Source organism: Apodemus sylvaticus, chromosome 9 (genome assembly GCF_947179515.1).
Source record: "Apodemus sylvaticus chromosome 9, mApoSyl1.1, whole genome shotgun sequence".
NCBI lineage: Eukaryota > Metazoa > Chordata > Mammalia > Rodentia > Muridae > Apodemus > Apodemus sylvaticus.
Window position 1 is genome coordinate 102,753,657 of NC_067480.1, and position 21,452 is coordinate 102,775,108.

Below are 21,452 nucleotides of genomic sequence, written 5' to 3' on the forward strand. Positions count from 1 at the left end.
CCCTGGTTCTGGAAAGACTCAGTGAAACAGTATTCAGCAAAACCAGAACCGGGAAGTGGGAAGGGGTGGGTGGGAGGACAGGGGAAGAGAAGGGGGTTTGCGGGACTTTCGGGGAGTGGGGGGGCTAGAAAAGGGGAAATCATTTGAAATGTAAATAAATTATACGGAATAAAAAAAATGTAAATAAAGAATATACCTAATAAAAAAAAAAAGATTAAAAAAAAAAAAAAAGAGCATAACAATGCTCTGATACCGAACTGAAAATACATAGTTTCTAAGGCAAAGTTTCTTAAATGCTTTCCACTAGTGAACCCTTTTGCCTGAACATATTTTTACAAGTCTTGGGTGTATAATTGTAAAAAGTAGGCATACAAAGTAAACATTTACTGATAAAAAATAGCATTTAAAATTACTTTAAAACAACTCTTTAGCATACATACAATTTTACCATTTATTAAAGATTAAAGTAAATTTGCATACTAATGAGGATGTGCTTGCTTATTATTCCATAACGAATTACACTCAACTAAATGTTAAATATTACAGAATTTAGACTTCTTCAACATTTTGTCAGGATTGATCAATATTTTGACTTTATAATGGTCAATGCCGGGAGTGCAAAAATTATGCATACTTATTATAAAATCACAGAAATTCATTTAGGACTATTTTAGAACTGCTTTAAATCCTATCCAAATCCTAAACCAAAATACATTTAAGAATTTTTTTATATAAAATACAAATCAGTATCTCTACCTCAATTGCCCAAATCAAGCATCCTAACACAATGCCACTCAAATATTTACTAAATACTTAAATGCTGAGGAATGATAGGATATTTAAAAATATTTAAGGCACTTGTTTATTATGGTCATGATGGTTTCTATCAAATCAGAAAACTGTTCACATAGAAAAGAAAAGGAAAACCCCACTGTGGTTAGTAGTGTATGGTAGACTTAAATCAATGCCTCAGTTTGGGGCAGTGTTCACTGGTGTGACATGGTATGAGAGAGTGCTTGCTGTGTGTTCAAAACCAAGGAAGTCTCCTGATACAAATGAGAAAGCACAGTCAGAAACACTTCACAGTCACCGTGTTTGACTTGAAACTGTCTTTCAGCAGCTGCACCTTCTGTGATCTTTCACTGATGCTAAAATGCTCCAAATACCTTCATTCAGATGGAGAAATACACATGCGGTCACGGCCACAGCCTAGGTGTTCCAGACAAGTGTAGTGAGATTTCGGATGCCTGGTGGCCACCAGGAGCCTGAGGAATTTCAAGCCAAGCCATTTCAAGTCTCAGTGTTCAGGAACTACTGCCACAAATGCTATCTCTGTGACTTCCTGGAAAAACCAGTGTTAGTGTAGACAGGAAAGTCATCATAAAGATGCGTCCTCTGCCTTCTAACTCACAGGTTTCTAGGCACCAAGATGGCCCCACCCCGCAGACCACATCCTCAGAAGATTCACCCCCAAACACAATGAGAGTAAAGGGCACAGAGGTGCCTTTGCATCTCCTGATACCCAAGATTCTGCCAGAGAACCCCCCTCTAACCACAGGCTTTTCTCTGGGGGCTTCTTGCAAGCCTTGAACTACTTGAAAGTGCATTTTTTTGCAAATCAAAACAACCCTGAGATTTCACCTTACACCAGTCAGAATGGCTAAGATTAAAAATTCAGGAGACAGCAGGTGTTGGAGAGGGTGTGGAGAAAGAGGAACACTCCTCCACTGCTGGTGGGGTTGCAAATTGGTACAACCACTCTGGAAATCAGTCTGGCTGTTCCTCCGAAAACTGGGCACCTCACTGCCAGATGATCCTGCTATACCACTCCTGGGCATATACCCAGAGGATTCCCCACCATGTAATAAGGATACATGCTCTACTATGTTCATAGCAGCCCTATTTATAATTGCCAGATGCTGGAAAGAACCCAGGTATCCCTCAACAGAAGAGTGGATGCAAAAAATGTGGTATATCTACACAATGGAGTACTATTCAGCCATTAGACACAATGAATTCATGAAATTCTTAGGCAAATGGATGGAGCTAGAGAACATCATACTATATGAGGTAACCCAGACTCAAAAGGTGAATCATGGTATGTCCTCACTAATAAGTGGATATTAACCTAGAAACCTGGAATACCCAAAACATAATCTACACATCAAATGAGGTACAAGAAGAAAGGAAGAGTGGCCCCTTGTTCTGGAAAGACTCAGTGAAGCAGTATTCAGCAAAACCAGAACGGGGAAGTGGGAAGGGGTGGGTGGGAGGACAGGGGGAGAGAAGGGGGCTTACGGGACTTTCGGGGAGTGGGGGGGCTAGGAAAGGGGAAATCATTTGAAATGTAAATAAAAATATATCGAATAAAAAAAAGGAAAAAAAGAAAAAAAAGAAAGTGCGTTTTTATTTCTAAAGAAAGAATTAGTCATAATATCTAAGCTTGTGGCTAAGAAAATATTTAAAAAGTTAAAAATGTTTAAAATGTTTTTTTTTTTTTAAACAGGGATTCTCTTGAAAATCCTGAGCGAACATAAACTCCTATGGTAAGGCATATATGCTCCATTTATCTTGTCCCAGGAAAGTGGCATGATATTTTAGAGAACCAACCAGGACAGAGACAGTACATGCCCTCAGTGTTTAAGCTAACTGCTACAATGGGGCACATGTAACTATTCCTATCCTACATGAAATGAATACTAATTAAGGTATTTGCAACAAACAAAGAATATAGCTGTTTCAAAAGGTAACTTTCCTAATGTGTATTAGACACATGCTGTTAGCAAGCCTATTGCTGCCCTATTTGAACAAAATGAACAGCACTGGATTCCTGGCATAAGACTCTCCCCCTTCCCACTCTGAACATCTAGGCATCCTGTGTCCCAAAGACATCCTCCCTGCCCCACCCCTCTCTACTTCACATCACCCACCCTGACATCACAACTGTGCTGATTAGGTCTTTGTCAATAACACAATCTAGAATCATCTGGAAAGAGGTTGAGAAAAATACCTCCATCAGACTGGCCTGTATGCAAGCCTGTGAGGGCATTTTCTTGATTGATGGTTAATGTGGGAGGTCCTAGGCCATTGTGGGCAGTGGCAACCCTGAGCATGTGGTCCTGGGCTGTATACAAAACAGAAGGCCATGGAGAGTAATATACAATATACAGCACCAGGCCTCTGAGTCCTCTGCTTTGGTTCCTGCTTCCAAGTTCCTGCTCTGTATTATGAACTGCAAGCTAAAATAAACCCTTTCCTCCCAAGTTGCTTTTGGTCACGGTGTTCGGTGACAGCAGTAGAAAACTAACTCAAACGATAGCCATGACATGATATCCTCCTTCTCAGTCATAGGGATTTCCAGCATTGCACACTCAGAAAAAAATCTCCCAGGCAAGGCTGGAGGTCTCCTGGCTGCAGTGTCCCCATGCCTGTCAGAGATGCAAGGGAGCACAGAAAGGATCCTGGGATGCAGTTCTTGCTGTAATCACCCTCCTACACTGGCTTCAATGCCATGCTCTGAATGGTCCACAATTTCAGTTGCCAGAAACTGTTTAGCATTCTGTTGCTCCATTTCCACAGGACTGATAGAGCAATAGTTCTCTTCCATCTTGGAATGAACATCATACTCAGGAGAAATCTAGGCCTTGTAGTTCGGTAACCAAAAAATGTCAAGTTGCATGTGAAGTTCAGCATCAGTACCCAGTTTAGTTGAAGAAAAGGGGAAAGGGAGCAATGACTAATTTTATAATTATTTTTAATTTAAAGAAATATTTGGAATGCTAGCATATGAAATGCTAGTTCTGTGTTGGTATCAAGACCTCTGAAACCTGTGACATCACAACTCAACCTGTTGCCAAGGCAACAGACACCATATTCCCAGAATGCACTTGTCTCACCTCCCACCTTTACCTGTGACTACATCACCATCCATTTATAAAGAAAGGCCCCTCTGTTCTCTCTCTCTCTCTCTCTCTCTCTCTCTCTCTCTCTCTCTCTCTCTCTCTCTCTCTCTCTCTCTCTCCCCTCTTCTCTTCCTGCTGCCACCTTGCCCTTTCCTCTCTCAATAAACCTCACATGAGACTGTTTGGCCTGGCATGGTCTTTCTGGAGCCGCCCTACAGTCACAACACTCAGAGCCTTGCAAGTTTGTTCTGTAATCAGAAATAGATGTTCGGGTTTATTACCATGGCATTGTGCCAACCATTGCAAAAGCCATTGTGTCTCTCCAGTGTGGTAGTGTGACAGAATCATCCAGAGGGTTTAGAAACCTAACCTTGTCCTTGTCAAGTGAAAAAGCATGAGATACACTTTGACAACAGCACATTCCATTCTGGGATGCCACAACAGGGAGGACTCCTGCAGGATTCAGCAGAGCTCCAGGGAAACAAAGGCAGGGAAGGGTTTTAAACCTTGTGCAGTGTGTATGTGTGTGTATTATATTTAGCAATATATGTATGTATATATGTTTATATGCAAACAATATATATAAATATTGTTTTGGAATAGATATATGTATATATACATATGTATATGTCAATATGCATACAACAATTAATGAAACTAGGGCTATGAAAGAGAGCAAGGAGGGGTTTGTGGAAGAGTTTGGAATGAGCAAAGGAAAAACATTGTAAGTATTTAGTAATTTCAAATTAAAAGAAATAATTAAAAAATGGTTATGAAGCTGGGCAGTGGTGGTGCACACCTTTAATCCCAGCATTTTATTGAATAAAATGTCATTATAGTTAGCAAGATATTTTAAGATGTCTTCTTTAATTTTAATATTGTTACTTTCAATGGTATCACCAGAACAATGAAATAAACATGCAAGAAATAAAAAAAGCGTGTGCAAGTTAATGGATGCAAATAGAGGTCCTTTGCTGGGCCCTGATGTTTTCTAACATCTCCTCCAGAAGTTAGGCTGCCTGCCACTTGGTGTTGTCGCTATTTTTATTAAAACATCTGTAGCCAAGTGAGGCTGAAAGGGACACAGGTCTGTCTCGATCACACATTAGTCAATGCTTTAAAATATTTAGAAATGGTATAAAAAAGTCACCTACCCAAATTAGATACAATATTAACAAAATAAAATTATATCTCAGTTGTGCCCTGGTTTGCCACATGTGACAGTAAAATCATGGGAACTTTCATGTGGATAAAAACAAACAGAACGCAAACAAAGCATGAGGAACAGGGTAAGCAGAACTGATTTTCTGAAACAGCCCTAGTGGTAGAATGTCAGGTCAGTAGGGCCATCAGCACAATACTTTTAAGCATCCTTTAGACATGGTCCAAGTGAAGTGTTGCCTCCAGGATTGGTTGGTGTGCTTGATCAACACTCTGGTTTGCTTTTTTTTTTTTTTTGTATATGGTTTGAAGACATGTTTATGCCCATATGCTCCTGGCATATTTCAATACCTTAAGGGGTGGCTTCTTACATGTAGGAATAAGCTATCCATTGGTCTGTGCCTTGTGCTGGCCATTAACTAGGTAGCAATGTTCACACCCACAACAGAATGCAGTCATCCTCTCTCTATTATTTGTCCTTAAATGCTGCCAAACTCTGCAGCATTTAACAGTCTCCCAGGCCAAAGTACGGCTTATGCCACCGTTTCACAAAATATGAAGTAACCCAGAGCAGGGTGGAACCTAATCTCCACACACTCCTGTTGTGACCTGCACAGCTTTGAGGATTGACCTCATTGGAGCTGTAGCCAATTGAGGAATGAAGAAATGACAAGACACAGAAAAGCTGGGATTTGGTACTTAATGAGCTTTAGTAGAGGCATACCAGCAGCCTGGAAACTTAGCACATTTATGGTATATGGGAAACTGAATAAGGAGGTGGACTTATAAACAGCTGAGCCAGGCAACGGGTTAGCTAATCTTGCAGAGGGTGGGGCATGGGGTGGGGCATGGTTCTTAGTAGGGGAGCAGTCTCAAGCTGCAGTCACCATAGAGGAGAAAACTGTGTTTGGTGATTCTGTATATACTGTCAATACATGAACTCAGATCAGGAGTCCTTGCCATCCGCAAGGGTCTGAGGCATTGTGGTCTTTGACATGGCTGTGATATGCTCAAGGCAACAACACACATTCCCCCAGGGACTTCATCTGCCCCCAACAGGTTCCCTAATAAGATACAGGAAATGGCAAAGTAAAAGTTCCAGAGGAAGGCCAGGGTATCTTAATGAAGAATTGTTCAGAGGCATCAAGATGGATGGGAGGGTCCATCCTGTAGGAAGTGCCTTTCTTAAGCATCCCCCCATCACAGTGCAGAAGCCAAACCTTGAAGGCTCATCATGGCTCCTGCGGTCAGACCTCCCTCTCAGCCTTCCTTTGAGGAGAAGATCCTTCCCGCCCAGGTGCTATGATTTCTGGAAGCCACTTGTTCTCCTTTAAATGTTACAAGCTCTGCAGGTCAAAAAAGAAACTTTTGTTTAAAGAGAGATTCAAAAGAAAACATCAATGTTCTTCAAAGGATGTCACAAAATGTGGTACACACTGCACAGTCAGGGGTTCCAGATCCCACCAGGTTTCAGGTTTGTGAATATTTTATCAACCATTTCAACAATAGGGTTCAAGCAACCTGCTCGGCTTATTTATCAAAGGCATCTGTTGTTATTCTGTAATAACAAAAGCGGGCCTGCCTGACAACTTAACCGCAGAAGCCTTTTCTTTGAATCTTACACTTTAAAAGTCTGCCAGGTAATTAACTTCACAGCAGTTTGGTTGGCAAAGTAATAAGACAGGCAGAAGGAAGCTTTCATTAGTGACTGACCATGGAAACTGTAGTTAACGACTGTTGAGCTAATGTAATCAGTAATAGAAGGCTGAGTGGAGCGGGCTGAGTAGAATGTGACAAAGCAGAAGCCAACCACAACCTACTCTAAAGGAGACAGCAAAAAGCAAAGACCACCAGGTATAGAGCCAGAACTGTAATCCCAGCACCCAGGGAGTAGAGGCAGAGGATTGGGAGTTCAAGTTCCACTTGGGCTACCTAGCAACACTGCCTCGTTTTTTATTGATTTTATTGGTTATCTTATTTATTTACAATTCAAATGTTATCCCCCTTCCCAGTTTACTCCCCTATCCACTCCCCGTCCCCCCTGCTTCTATGAGGGTGCTCCCCACACACCCCTCCAGTCACTGTCTTTAAAAACATTGTTCCCACTTCAATTTTTCATAATGAGAAGATTCTGTTAGGTGTACTGTCAACAAAAGAGACTCTTCTCAACTCAAAGGAACAGAAGAGTGGACTTGACTGGAACCAAACACAAATCATCATGGGCCGGGAACATAAATTCTGGTTTCCTAAATACCACACTCCAACATGGTAACTGCTCAAAGTCTTATAGTGGCAGAACAAAGAAAATCAAGACACTTTTTAGATACTTTAGTATCCAGTGGAAACTTTGGATAGATGGGGTATACAGCAAAGCAGGGAAATCTCTGGCTGTTGAGTTTAGACTCTATCTGTTGTGATCATAAAAAGAGAAAGAGGTTGGAGAATATGGTATATGGCATGGTCGGCGAAGGGGGTGCCCCCAGCAGGGTATCCCTTCCCCAGAGGGACCAGACACAGGCATAGTTTACAATAGAGTTTATTCGGGCATGGGGAGGGGAGGTAAGGGGGGTAGTGGAGGCAGAGAGAGGCAGAGAGAGGGAGAGAGTAGAGAAGCAGAGGCCGGCCATGACCACGTGGAGAGAGTGGGGAGGGGAGAAGAGCCCAAGAGGGGCAAGAGAGAAGCTGAGAATAAGAGAGGTGAGAAAGAGAAAAGAGAGAGAAGAGAGAGAGGTGGGGGTAAGCAGCTCCCTTTATAGTAGGCCAGACCTACCTGGCTGTTGCCTGGTAATTGTGGGGTGGAGCTTAGACAGAATCCTAACACTATCTGATTGCATTCCTAACTTTTGGTTGGTGGCAGCTAGGAGTCTTTTTATGTGATCCAATGGATTCACCAAATGGGCTCAAAGATGCTCAGTGGTATAGAGAGGAGGGTAGCAAACTGCTATCCTTGACCCAGACCTGCAACATCAATCAACCTTTGTAGTCACAGTTCTTTTCCAGGAATTTACATTTACATTTTCAAGACTGGATTATGTAAAAGAACACACAATCATGAAAAATAACCAAATTCCACTTGACAAGTGATCTGAACTTCAGTATCCAGGTTATCCACACAATATGAGGTGAAAAAATTCATGAAGAGAGAGAGACAGAGACAGAGACAGAGACAGAGGAGGCAGACCTTCCCTTAAAGATGACTGCTCAGTTTTTGTACATGTGCACTGCTAAGACAGAGGGTGTTTCAAATGCCCCATCTAAGAGTCACTAAATAGCACTGACTTTTTCCAATGGATAATTGTCTTTGGGAGTAGCTACTAATCAAAACTTCTATTTCTCTCTAATGGGAAGACAGATTAAGACCTTGCTGTTGAATCGCTATGTGCCAACTCAGAAACAGAACCTGGGGCATTTCATTTTTGTTTGCCTCTTCTAAGGGTCAGACAATGTTATACCTTTAGGAATTAGTTTTAGTAACTATTTTAAAAGGAAAACACAATTCTATTGTAGAAATAAGATATGAAGCAAAAAATAGTCACAAAGGAAATTATAAATTAGATTTTGTTGTACCTAAGGTAACATTAGAACACCAGCAATTTTAATCAGGTCCATAGTTTCCAGTGTAATCCATTAATATTTGCTAGTGTGTCTTTTAATTTGTATTTGTTAACTCTGAGGAATGAGTAGATGACTCAATGGCCAAGGGCACTTGTTCTTGATTCATGTGAGGACCTGAGCTTGAATCCCCAGCACCCATGTAAAAAGCTAAACATGGCTACACATGGCTAAACATGCCTGAAGCCTCAGCTGTGGGAGGCAGAGATGGGGGGATACTGGGAGCTAAGTGGGCAGTTAGCTTAGCTCAAATAGTGACTATCAGGAGGGCTGAGAAACCCGTCAATCCCAGAGCAAAAAGGCAGAGAGGAAGCAACAGAGGAAGACACCTGCTGACCTCCACTTTCATTCTATAGACAAAGTACTTCCATATATTCAGAAGTATATAACACATGCACACAACAGTACACATATACATACCACACACACACACACCACAAGCCACATGCATACACAAAAACATACACTATATACATATACACAGGGCACATACACACATATAAACACACACCACAAACCACACACACACATATACATATATATCACATATATAAAGTACACATATACACCACACACACACACACACACACACACACAGGAGGGAGAGAGAGAGATGCCAATTTGGAAATCTAGGGACATTATTTTTTAAATTGAGTAAGAAATGCCTGATATCTTTCTTGTATTTTTATTTGCAACAAGCAACTCTCTGAATTAAGAACAAGATTTGATTCATTACACAAAGAAACAAAAGGGGAAAAAGAAAAAAGGAAGAGACAATACTCAGTTTCAGCACTGATCAGCTAACACAGAGATATTTATTGTCTTTCTGAATCCAGTATTTTAGTTGTCCTTGATTCTGGGTCCTCATAAATAATGTCTAGTTGACCATGGTTAAGCAATGGTTTCTATGGAGTAAAAACCCTTTTTGAAGTTAAAAATAATCCAATTATTTTACTTTAAGTTAAGACATCATTGCATTCATTACTCAAAACTCGTTAGTTATTCAGTTGGTATCTTCATGATGGAAGATACCAGCTGAAAAGCTAATGCCTAATTCTGGAAATGTATTTTTTGTCATGAACCATTGGTAAAGTTTCTTTGAAAAATCCTAAAATGTATACTATTTCACATTCTTATTTTCTTAACAAACTTTCTAAACAAGTTTAGCTCCTATTATACTCTTGGATTTAGAGGAATTTTAATCCAAAAACATGAATTCTCTTCCAAGTGATCACATCAAAGACTTTGTAGGTCTGTGATCTGGCTGTAATTCAGACATGCCTTTAACCCCAGGAGACCAAGGCAAGCAGTCTTTGAGTTGAAAGTCAGCCTGGTATGGAGCGAGTTTCAGGTAAGGAAAGCTTAGGCGCAGGCATGGTGACACACACCTTTAATTCCAGCAATCGGGAGACAGAGGCATGCAGGTCTCTGGGTTCTAGTCAATCAGTTGGGTTGAATCCTGTGAGCTGAGAGACGGTTCAAGGGATGTGGGGTTTGTGGCAGTTCAGTTTTTGGAGTGCAGAGACAGTTTTTTCACAGGGACAGTTTTACAGTTTGCAGAAAGAACAAGCTAGACAAAAGTGAAAGCAGAACAAGCCAGAGAAGGAGAAGGAGCCAGATTAGAATAGACTGCTAGAAATAGTTTGAGGCCGAGCAGAACAGTTAAGTCAGAAGCTGAGAGAAACCAGTTTGAATCAGTCAGCTTGGAGAGACATGTGAGCAAGAACAGCTGAATTGAACCACTCAGAATTCAGAAAGAGCTAGAAAGGACAAGCTTATTAAACAGTAAGCCGCCAAGTCAACAACTGCATAAAGTGAATGAAAGTTCCTTTTACACTTTCATGCTAAAGGAAATTATACCATATCAAGTTTTAGACCAAAGATTAAAATAAATTGTCTTAAGTAGAAACATACTGAGTGGAGAAAACTGTTTCTTCTTTAGCTTTAGCCACAGTGGCAACCCATTTGCCTTTCAGGGTTCAGGTCTTAGATATCATTAGGTTGACTCATTGCTAAAAGCACTAGGAAATGAACTTTTCTTCATCCTGTCATCAAAACACAGTTACACATCCAGGAACATAGAAGGCGCACTATAGAAGTCAGCTCTTTTAAAACTCTCAGTATGAGATACTTTCTACCAAAAACATGCACAAATGTGTAGGAACACTGACATATGTCATGCTGATCCTGTTTTTACTGGCCCCAGACACACTTTCCTATCTGCAACTGTAAGATTTAAACGAAAATAAAGATTCTTCAGTTTTTAGAATCAACTGATTAACTTCAGTTAAATTGACTTCTCACTCAAGTTCATAGTTTTTCTGAGCCTGGCCTGCCTTTCCACTCACCATCAGCATAGGTCTACCCTTAGGTTTGTTTTCAGCAGGATATTTGCATATGGACATGGATATTCTGTGGAGATGGTTATCTCATCATTGCAACACCTAAGGGCTTGCTTTAGCTTTGGCATCATTCTCAAGGAGAATGTTTTATTTCTGAATATCTCTTCATGTTAGACCATTTACCTACTTAACCAAGGCCATATAAGGTCATTATTTAACAAAAATAATTTTTAATTTTTCTATTTTTTTAAAAAAATTAACTTCTGTCACTGACCTTTAGAGTATAGGTAAATCATTCAAGTCAGTGTCCGCTTAGGAAATTTATGACCCTGTTGTGATTCTCAAATTTAGCTTCACCAATAGATGCTAGGACAAATATGTCAAATCCAGACATTATCCTTTTTTTCCAAGTGGTTACAACTGAGTTATAAGCTGACTACAAGTTTCTTCAAGTTTGCCTTACAAAACATGATACATTTCTCAAACGTTTGCATAGGATGAAAATCAATGTTCCCTTCCATCCAAATTGTAGGAAACAGGACCTTGAAATTTCAATAGTCCATAATCCCAAATTCGAATACATGTTCCACAGCATAATGTGTTATCCAGTAGCTTACAAGGGCTGCTCCAGCTAGAGTCTGTTCCAAGAAACAACAGAGGGGACGACTGTCCACTTTTAAGCAAAACATCTGACTTTAGTGGCTAGCAGGAGTCCTGTGGCCAGCAGCGTGAGGTCTGCGGATCGCCATTGCCTTGCCGGCACTAGTGCAGGAACAAACCAGCATCCTTTTTTAATATCTCCCACAACAGGAGATAACTCAGGATGTACACCAATCGAAATTAAACATGTATCAGAAAGTGGGAGAAGAGGAAAGACCTGAGGAGGAAGGCAGCCTGTGCGTGTACACTGTAAGGACACATGAAACCAGATTACTGGGTCATGTGCACAGGAACTTGTTTTTACACACAAGAAGTAAAGCTTGGAAAGAAAGAAAGAAAGAAAGAAAGAAAGAGAGAAAGAAAGAAAGAAAGAAAGAAAGAAAGAAAGAAAGAAAGAAAGAAAGAAAGAAAGAAAGAAAAAAGAAAGAAAGGAGGAAAGAAAGAAAGAAGGAAGGAAGGAAGGAAGGAAGGAAGGAAGGAAGGAAGGAAGGAAGGAAAGAGAGAGAAAGAAAGAAGGAAAGAAGGAAGGAAGGAAAGAGGAAAGAAAGAAAGAAAGAAAGAAGAAAAGAAAGAAAGAAAGAAAGAAAGAAAGAAAGAAAGACAGAGAGAGAAAGAAAAAAGAAAGAAAGAAAGAAAGAAAGAAAGAAAGAAGAAAGAAAGAAAGAAAGAAAGAAAGAAAGAAAGAAAGAAAGAAAGAAAGAAAGAAGGAAGGAAGGAAGGAAGGAAGGAAGGAAGGAAGGAAGGAAGGAATATTACGTGGAAAGCCAAGTTCAGGTAGTGAATGAAGCCCAAGAAAGAAGGCAGGGGAGGGTGAGACCCCACCGCACAAGCACAGGTGCTGACTTCCTGCTCCAGAGAACTCTATCCCTTGCTAATTTACAGCCCTGCTTGCTAATTTACAGCCCTGTCATAAAATGGCTCTGGAAGGACTCTAGCATTCAGCCACAAAGCAGTGACAGCACAATAAAACACACAAAGTAAAGTGATATATTTTTTTCTTTATGTCTCATTAGCTTTTATAAATCATTAATATTTGGGCACCAGCAACATGAATGAAATGCTATAAACCTTCACTGCCAGGAGCACTATCCATCAAGATCCTCCCTGTCATTGGGTTCCCCCAGGAATGTTTACTTGACAAAATATATACAACTGCTTGACTCATGACAAGGAAGATTAGAATGGGTGTATCCAGTTTTTGTTATTCTAAAGAAATATTTTTTCTAATGAAACCACGATTTCTCACATAAATTCTATGCAACTTGGATTTCTAGTAATAGACATAAGTGCCAATTTCTATCATTATATGAAAAATTTCAAGGATACCAGGCCCTTCTTTCTGTCCCTCTTGATGTCAAAGGAGATGTGGTCCCTCCTACCACACCCCCTGCCTGCCCGTCTTGCCAGCCAGAGACTGAGCATATGTTCCACCTTAAAAACAGCATTGTCAGGAAAAAAAAGAGATGACTATTGAACAGAAAACAAAATGTTATAAGAAGATTGAAATTCAGCATGACCAATGGTTTTCTAAATATAGCCACAATTTTTGATTTAACTGATTTAAAGTTAGTTCATTGAGAAAAAAGTGGTTTTTTCTTCTACCTCTTGAGCCACTTCATGTCTGAAAAACGATATTTTCAAAGTTTCATTTATTTATAAATAAACAAAGCAGAGACAGCACAATAAAACACACAAAGTAAACACACTCCTGGGCTGCTAGGTTAGGAGACAAACAAGACAGAGATTCATGTAGCCCAGGCTAGCCTCTAGTTCTACTATGCAGCTAAAGATGATGTTTAACTTCTTTTTTTTCCCTAACATTAGAATCTTAAACTAAATCTTTTATTTCAAAAACAAAATCAAAACAATTTTTCAGGGAGAGAAGGTGGGCAAAAGATGGGCATGTTTTCACTGTCAGCTCCTTCCTACCTCCTCAGGCTAGATGGAGACAGGAGAGCAAGGAAGAGTGTCACCTTAAGGGCTGCCGTTGGCTCACAGTCTCGTGGGTGTGGCTTGCAATCTTTACTTAAGTCACACAACACCCAGGAAGGGTTGGTTCTAGGGCACACATGCATGTCACCAGCCAGCCAGCCCCATTCTCTGCACACACAACATGGTAGAACCGAGCAACCCGTTCATCTACAACAGAATATGAAGCTAATGGCGTTACTTCCTGTGCTGCTAGATGAGGAGATAAGACAGCAACGAGGGACCCCGAACCCTTGCACCTGTCCTTGCACTGTCAGTGACATTTCTGAGACTAGCCCAAACTCCGAGTCCTCATATCAACAGGATGGGTTTGGCCATCTGCACTGGAGTATAAAGAGAAATCAAGCCGAATTTGAGCCACAAGTGGATTGTGACACATTTCTGAGTTTGGTTAAAATGTCACATGTGGCCGGGCAGTGGTGGCACACGCCTTTAATCCCAGCACTTGGGAGGCAGAAGCAGGAGGATTTCTGAGTTCGAGGCCAGCCTGGTCTCCAGAGTGAGTTCCAGGACAGCCAGGGCTACACAGAGAAACCCTGTCTCGAAAAACCACCAAAAAAAAAAAAAAAAAAAAAAAAAAAAAAAAAAAAAAAAAAAAAAAAAAGGCCCATGTGCTCAGGAAGCAGGTGAATAAGTTTTTTGAGGGAAGAAGAATAAGTTTTTTGAGCCAAGGCAGAACTGGCATCTGACCCTCTGAGGAAATGCTCCCTGTGGTAACATCAGGAGTTAGGGTGCCTCAAGGAAGGTATTGGTTTGGAAGATGGAGGAGACGATCTTTCCTGTAGCATCGATGGTGCCTTCACCATCTGAACTGGATTCGGAGTCACTGCTCCCAGAGTAGGCGCCCAAGCCGGGGAGGAAGGATGCGGATGCAGCGGCAGCAGGAGGGCAGTGGATGGCGGGAGGTCCGCTCAGAGAAGAGCTTCCAAGACACATGCAGGATGGGGCCGCTTGAGCCCTGTCATCTGGGACGGGTCTGGTTTCAGTCTTTTCACAGTTGCCACTCTCTTAGCTCTAATGATTCACAGCTCCTGCCAACAGCTTTGCCTGGGAGAACTTGTTCCTGCTTTCTGTGGGTTTCACGGCCAGCTTCTTTACTACTTCCTTATTTTCTGCAAAAATCACAACCTTGTGGAGATTACTTATGTACTCCTTCAGATCCTCCGGTTCTTCTTCTCATCTTCACCTATCCCTCTTACCATGTTCTTGAATTTGAACTGCTCTCATATTCCTGCTACTTCCGGTCCTTCTGTTCCGACATCTGTTCCTACAGAGACCGAGGGTCATACGCCTCCTCTGGACATTCTTCTGGGTCTCCTGATTTTCGAACTTTTCCCCATTCTTCTTGCCTCCTTTTGGGCCTCTCATCTAGTTCTGCCTCAGACACAAACCTTTTTGACAAGGTTATCATCGTCCCCGGCCATCCATAATGGAATAGTCTATTCTTACTTCCAAAGCAAATTCTAACGGAGACTCTAATGGAGTCGGCCTCTCGGGGACTCAAGGTGCTTTAGCAACAAGTCTGTGAAGCAGGGAGGTGGCAGGTTTTGCTTTTGTATTCCTTTTGACCCCTTGGGCTTCCTGTTCCTTACAGCCACAATAGATGTTTAACTTCTAATCCTCCTGTTTCAGCCTAAATCCTGCGATAATAGGCTTGTACCATGCCTATCTTGAACAAATATTTTAAGAAAATAAGTAAGAAACTTCAAGGGCAGATATTAGTGAATAGATTGGCTTATTGCAGGTAAAATAAGATGTTATAGTAATGCTACTACTGAATTTTCTCTAACTGAAGGAAAGCTCGAGTCACCTTATCAGAATGGCTTCATAAATCTAGATTATTTTATGCACATATATATATATCCTGATAAATTTACTAAAGAAAAGGTTCTTTCAACTCACTGCTACCTTGTAAAAGGTAAATAACACCCAAAGGAGAGGATAAATGATAGTGTGGGACGATGAAAGGGATGGCTTTGTAGTCAGCACACACCATTTCCTGTAGTACAACTAAATGGAAAGATGATTCCATAGCTGTCCATAACTATCTGTACAGAATCTCACAGGTCCTAAGATTTCCAGATGCTCAAAAATGCTATGGTGTCTTCACAGAGCCTACACAGACACACACACACACACACACACACACACTCCAACATACTTTAAATCAAGCCCAAATGACTTTTAATGCCAAATACAATTTAGATACTAGGAAGTCATTACTGCATTGCCTTGGCCAGTGGATAATAATAGCAAAAATTTACATTGTCCTTTTGACTCCAAGGATGTAAAATCAGTTGACATCGAGGCCCAACTGTGATAAGAAATCTCATCAAAACATACAAAACAGATCATATATACAAAAGCATAGTTCCTGCTCATTATAGGGCATGCTGTTGTTGAATTGACACCAGACATGGGAATTTGCAACAACAGCGATAACATTAGAATCCTTCATACAGCAGTGGGAGCTGTGTGTTCTGAGGCAACAGCCCTTGTGCAACCTGAAAATATTAATTCAGCACCAGGATGTACTAAGGTCGTTGAAATACAGACAAACCCCAGATACCTCACATTCTCCGAGCATTAGTGAGCGCATCTCTCACCATTGGCCTGAACCTGACAAACCCTATGCTTTGGCTTGTCCTGAGCACACATAAACAGTCTATCCACGCAAGACAGGGAACTGGCTGCAGACTACATACATGATTTCACCCAAGTCTAGCTTAGTGAATGTGGTAGTTTGAATAAAAATGGCCTGCACAGGCTCATATGGCTGAATGCTTTGTGGTCATGGAGTAGCACTATTTGAGAAGGATTAGGAGGTGTGGTCTTGTTGAGTGTTTTGCCTGCATATGTGTATGTTGTGCACCGTGCGCATTCCTGGTGCGCTCAAAGACCAGGAGATGAAGTCAAATCCCCTGATCCTAGATTTACAGATGATTATGAATCACTGCGTGAGTGCTAGAAATCAAACCAGAATCCCCTACAACACCAACAAGTGTTCTTAACCACTGAGCCATCTCTCCAGTCTCCATTAAAATCCAAAAGATCTTATGTAAACCCCTTGACACAGCGTAAGAGATCAATAAACTGTAAATATTTTAGACATAAAATATATAAAAATGAAGTGATTGTTTCCTTCTTGACTGATTTTCCTGTAAAAAAAAAATCAATGTTGCAATAAATATTTACTGAGTACACATTTATTACACGAAGCCTTATATGTTATGTTATAGCCTTTTGATCTGACACAGGATTAGTACAATATTTATGAGTGGTGTTAGTGCCTAGTATTATAAACCACTGTTGTAAAGTTTCTTAAGGGTGTCAGCCAACTCGCATGCACATTGGATAGCTCCAGATTCATGACTGTTTTCTTGTTCCTGATACCTGAATATGACCTCGCCCTGCTCTTTTAACAGAACTAATCTATCATATTTAATGTATCAAAGTCAATCACGGCCCAGGAACAGACTTTTACATATACCGAAGAGGTAAAGCTTTTGTTATACTAATTTTTAAAGTCACTGAACAGGAACTAGGAGAGGATGTGGGTGAGACAGACTTCCATGAACAGCTAGACACCCAGAAAGCACCTGCCTGCCTCTGGGTGCTGCAGCCATTTTTTTCCAGCATAAATGAACTATTTTCTAAAGGTACAATGGCAATCTATTATCCACGTGTGTTCTCTGGGTTGTAATCCAACTTCCAAGGAAGAACTCGTATAAAAATAATTAGTTTTACAGAGCAAGGAAGATCTAGCATTAAAATTATATGAGAGCAATAAGAACAATTATAGTGATGACCTAATCAAGCACAGCAGAGGAAACGCATGACAGAAAACCAGCCACCGCCCGACTGCTTTATCTGACCTCCACATACAAGACAAACAAGAAAGGAAGAGGAAGGAAAAAAGGACAATCTGGAAATAGATACATGTGGCGAAAAATAAACAGATTACTTCTTTTTTCAGACCATAAACATCCCTTATCTTCCCCATTCCCGAACTCAAACCCTGACATCGGAACTGATGTAGTGTGTTCTCCCACCCAGAGCTGAAGGCTTTCCAGACTATACTGTCAGCCTGCAGACACAGAAGGGACTGAGGGAATGGCAGGCAGGATGGATGTGCCTGTCAGAAGGGGAAGAATAATGCCAGGTTCCTACCCTCTCTTCCGGTTTCTTCATGAATCTCTGCTTGTGACGTCTTCATTGTACACTTGGCCTCACCTTATAACACGTGTGCTGATGGACACTTTGGCCGGTGTCCAACCTCTGACTTCAGCTGCCTTGCAGAGGCATACACAAGTTTTATAAATGACAATCAAAAAGGCAATCTATCTGTGCTCGTCATGCCAGAGAACAAGTATATATATTTAATTACTATGAATTATGAATTGTATTTATTTTGTGAAAATGGGGAATGTCAAATTTTTGAAATTTGTTTTTTGGTCATTGTAAGTATTGTAATTGCCTGGAGGCAGCCTCACTTCTCTTATGAACAATGTGATCTTACTAAGTAAGATTTAGGAGCTATTGCCTCTAGCCATGGGTCACTATATTGTTAGTTGAATATTTAATATTGTCACAATATAGATTATATTATCCTTTTTAGTCTTCTCTAAGTGGACTATAGCTTTGGAGGAAAAAATGTTTTTGGAAGACATTTTAGCAATTACAATCTTAACATCATTGATATTTCAACAGTATATCATTTAAAAGAAAATATATGCAATTCAATTAAAAGCAAAACAGGTCTACCCCACCCACCCCCCCCATAATTATTTGTGATGAATCTGTAGCTTTTTTTCTCACTTTTAAGATGTGGTTTGCTGTCGTCACACTACATTGGTTCTAAGAACAGCAATAAAGACAATTCAGTTGGACACTGGATAATGTAGGAATTAGGGACCCTACTACCCTATCCAATTACAAATCTCTCCTTTTTTTTTAAATTACTATTTTTTTTTTTACCTTGTACTATAGTGGTATCATTTACTCCTCCTATTTCCTTCCGTACAACCCTCCTTGCTCTCTTTGAAATTCATGGCCCCTATTCTCATTGACTGTTATTACATGCATGTGTACACACATATAAATCCCTACAACCAACAGGCTTAGTCTGTATAATGTCACGTGTGTGGGCATGCTTTCAAAGCGGACCACTTGGTATTGGACTTTCCTTGGGAAAGACTATTTCTCCTGCTCTCAGCATTTCTTCATTGCCTGGAAATCTTTGTGTGGGATTGAAATCTCCTGGTCTTTAGTCCCTACTTTCGTATGCTCATTGTTCTTGTCCTTGTTCAGCTCATGTCTACATTGTTAGTTTTTACTTCCACAAAAATAACAACCCAATCTTGACCAGCAGGTGAGCAATAGCCAAAGTTTATTTTGTTGCGACATTATTTATTTAAAATAAGCTGGAATTGTGAGGGGTTTGTTTGTTTGTTTGTTTGTTTGTTTGTCTGTGTAAAGCAATTTGTTAAAGGTCTGGATGGTTCATTCAGAGGTAGTTAGCATCATAAGGCTTTCCTGTGGCTCCTCACTAACACTTAAGGACAACACAGGACCAACAGAAGTGACCATGAGATCATCAAAGCAGTATGAGCCCCAGGAATTTGCCTGAGCCTTCCCTCACAGCCCTAAGATTGCAAGTGAACACCCTGATCTTCACAGGATGGATGCTGAAGCCAAGACTCAAGTATTTACATTTGCATAGCAAGCAATTTGTCAACTCAGCTGTCACCACAGTTTAAAATTTTAACAATAAAGTTAAATGTTTTATTTGTATATATTAATGGTAGTAAGTTATGTAAAGGTACTATATATAAATATAAATTATACATTCATAAAATTTATTTTTTTAATTTTTAGATATTTAAAGCCAACATAGTTTGTTTCCAAAGTTTTTCAAAGTCAGATCTTAAAAATAAAATCCAGGTATGTATGCATCCACATAGTTCAGACTTCTTCTATTCAAGGGTCAGTTTAATTCACATACATGCACACAGGCAAAACACTCCAATACACAAAAATTAAAATAAATAAATCTAACAAAAAAAGATACTTGCTGAGCTACAGTCTACGCTGCCTGCACTCTAATTTCAAACAGAGTAGGAAAGATAAAACTGGCAGAGACCACATGATATGGGGCCTTTAAAGCCCTGAATTTAATCTACCTCAAAGTAAAGAAGATTAAAAATTATTTCAATGGACAGCATAGAAACAAAGAGGATAATCACTGGAATGATGAGTCCTTATTTCAACTGTTTCAAAGTTTCTAGGCAGGCAAACCAACTGAGAAAATGATCACCATTTTAAAATATTTTGGTGTTCTACCCTCTAATAAGTACATTTGACTGTTCTTTCAGAGAGCCCCAATTTGATTCCCAGCACCCACATGGTGGCTCAGACCATCTGTAACACTAGTTGCAGAGGATGAGGCACCTCCTAATCTTTGAAGTCACCAGCTCACACACTGTGCACATATGTACACATACATGTACATACATGCACAAGCATGCACACAGGCAAAACACTCCTATACATAAAAAATTAAAATAAATAACTCGTCCTAAAAAATATACTTGCTGAGCTAGTCTGCCTACACTAGGGCACACATACAACACAACACAAAGAGTAGCATACAAAGTCCGTGGTGCCTCTGCTGGCACAGAGAAGAACATTCAGGAGCCCAGCCTACCTTCCATGGGACCCATCAACCTTCTGGGAACACCCGAGATCCCTTACTTTGCATAAATACCTTGGAGAAGTATTTAGAGCTGGGCCTCTGAAGGTAAGTGTGTTTACCACTCTGGAGGCAGTGGGACTGGGGAAATGAAGACTGAGGCAATCTAACGTCTCATGAAATAGTCACCCTTATCCACAGTATGAGACAATTTATACTCTGAGGGTTAAGACAGGTCACCTGAGTAAAACTCTCAAGCTTCTGCACATGGCTGAAACATGTTTTCCCATAAGGTGTGTGAACAAATATCAAAGCCAGCCATGATGAATAAGCTGAGGAAAAGTTATTCCTGACCAACACACGTCCCAAGACGTGTTTTTTGAAGATGTTTTTGAATAATTCGGTGTTTTTGAAGATGCTGTCATGAGACTTGAGTCTTGTTTTCTTGAGTTTTCTCACAAGAACTCAGAAGTACTCTCCCAGGACTTCTTTATTGGACCATGTTCCAGCAATAAATACAGCCCCTCTCTACAGAAATGGGCTACTACTTGCATTTAAGTCTATTCACCATATATGTGCCTGATGCCCAGGGAAGCCAGAAGAGTGTATTAGAAACCCTGGTACTGGAATTATAGATGAATGCTAGCCACCATGTGGGTGAGGGAATAAACCCAAGTTCTCTGGGAGAGCACTCAGTATGCTTAACAGCAGAACTGTCTCCAGCTCTCAGAAATGGGCTGCTACTAAAGAGCCTAGTGGATTGTATCTAAAACAAAGACTGTGGGAAATGTCCGGAGCTTTCTGAGTAGGTAAAAGTGTTGAGACTGTAGGTCTTCTTGAAGTGGTAACTCTTTGAGGGTGCTTGCCAAAACCTCTTCTGTAATACAGTGCATTTAATTCTGTCTAACAGGAAGAAGGTGGCAGCTATAGGTTGGTGACTGCATGGAGGTGAGGTTCTTAAAGGCTAGGGCCAGCACACAAAGTCAGCGACTATGTCTCTGCTCTGGGGCCATGGAGTCTACCAGGATGGAGCCTATAGCAGCACATGATGCAAATGCTCACATATACTTCCTGAGACTCCAGCCCCTCCCATCC

At 40.6% G+C, this 21,452-nt stretch overlaps 1 pseudogene; it reads right to left on the bottom strand.

The window, feature by feature from the left end:
• Positions 1 to 14,392: 14,392 nt before the first annotated feature.
• Positions 14,393 to 15,077, bottom strand: LOC127693075 (PSME3-interacting protein-like; annotated as a pseudogene).
• Between the last annotated feature and the right edge of the window lie 6,375 nt (positions 15,078 to 21,452).